Genomic DNA, 1,864 nt, shown 5'->3' on the forward strand with positions numbered 1-1,864 from the left:
ACATTACTCCATATGTAATAGACATTACTTACTTACTTCAGTTTGATATAACACAATTTTATACAATATATATAATTAAGGGTTCCCCGCTCCATCTCGCCATCAGTTTGGGGGTCCTTGGCCTGGAAAACGTTGAAGACCCCTGACCTAGAGCTTATTTATATTCAAGTAGCAAGATGAAACTTTAGTAATCAGTCTGGGCCAGTCTTTTGTTAAGGGTCGAGGTACTTTGTGAGTACTCTTCTCTCTCAATAAGTTGTTATTGGGGAATGAGATCAAGGAATTTGTTCAGCCAGGGTCCCACAATGCAATGTTAATGTGGTGTCTGTATGAAAGGTTACATGTGAGTGGAGGACCAGACCATCAGTGTTCACTTCATGGAATGGACACTGACTGGCCTTCATTCACACGCAATATGAGCAGTTCATGGCCTATTATAGAAGACAATAGTAGAGTTAAGCATCGTGGGATAGCTGAATTCACATGTAGACTATGTTGAAATGGGGTGAGGGGGACTCACATTACATTGAGAGTAGCAAGACATTGTTGCTGAAAAATTATGTTACAGTGGATTGTGTTTAAACCCACAAGTTTCACATGATTTGTAGTAATATTATCATGCTTTTTCCAAAGACAAGCTTTTATTATCAGAAGTGATGGGGCCAGTGGCCCTGGGGTTAAGGAAACAAGCCTGGAACCAGGAGGTTGCTAGTTTAATCCCCAGGATAACAGGCAAGGACAGGTCCTGCAAGTTGAGGTCTATAGGCCTTTTCAGTGCAGCACATCTGGCTTTAAGGGGACCACTAGCCCACTTAATGCCACATCATTATATATATATATATATATTATATATTGTTTGTAATGTAAATGTAAATGTGCTATATTTATATAGCGCTTTTCTAGTCCTAACGACTACTCAAAGCGCTTTTACATCATACAGGATACATTCACCAATCACACACATTCATACACTGTGGCCGAGGCTGCCGTACAAGGTGCCACCTGCTCATCAGATAAACACTCACACACATTCACACTCCGATGCGCAGCACCGGGGGCAACTCAGGGTTCAGTGTCTTGCCCAAGGACACTTCGACATGGGACTGCAGGGCCAAGGGATCGAACCACCAACCTTCCAATTGGCAGGCAACCGCTCTACCACTGAGCCACAGCCGCCCCTGTGTGTAGGATCTATAATGTTGTGGCGTATGCGGTTGTCCAGAAGCCTTTTAGCTCAGCGTGGTGAAACAGTAGTTTGTCGCAACCAACCCCGTGTTCTCTGAGGTAAAACGACTGTTTTTGTGAAAGGAGTCTGGTGGCTTTGGAGAGAGATAACCTGAAATAATCCAAAATTAAAGCACATCATCAAGCATCATTTAGAAGAAACCGGCCAAACTATATTAAATATTTTGCAGAAGAGTTGAATGTCAGTTGCATTTTAATGATGGTTAAGGTGGCGCTGAATCTATTCTATATGTTTCACAGATTGTAGTACTTTGTAAGTTTGTTATTTAAAAAACAAAATCAGTGGTGTGTCTTCTGTGTTGTGTGTTTGAATTTTTGGAAACAACATAAAGTTAATTGCAGGAAAACTCAGTCATTTATTAAACTGGGGGGCGTCTCCAGTCCCTCTGATTCTAAGAAGAGTTTACCTTCTAAAAGCTGAAGTCAGCAGAGTTTTTAAATGAGAAATGAGCTCTGTTGGAAACAAGAGTTGCTGCATCCCATATCATATTCTTTATCTTTTTACTTTACTACAAACTGCAGCTGCTCTTACAAAAATTGATTTGTTGTCTGCAGACAACTGGTACTGACAACAATAGTTTCTTGCATACTAATGGTAGTATGGGCCTTGCAACACGCC

This window comes from Etheostoma cragini, chromosome 16 (assembly GCF_013103735.1).
Source record: "Etheostoma cragini isolate CJK2018 chromosome 16, CSU_Ecrag_1.0, whole genome shotgun sequence".
Lineage (NCBI taxonomy): Eukaryota > Metazoa > Chordata > Actinopteri > Perciformes > Percidae > Etheostoma > Etheostoma cragini.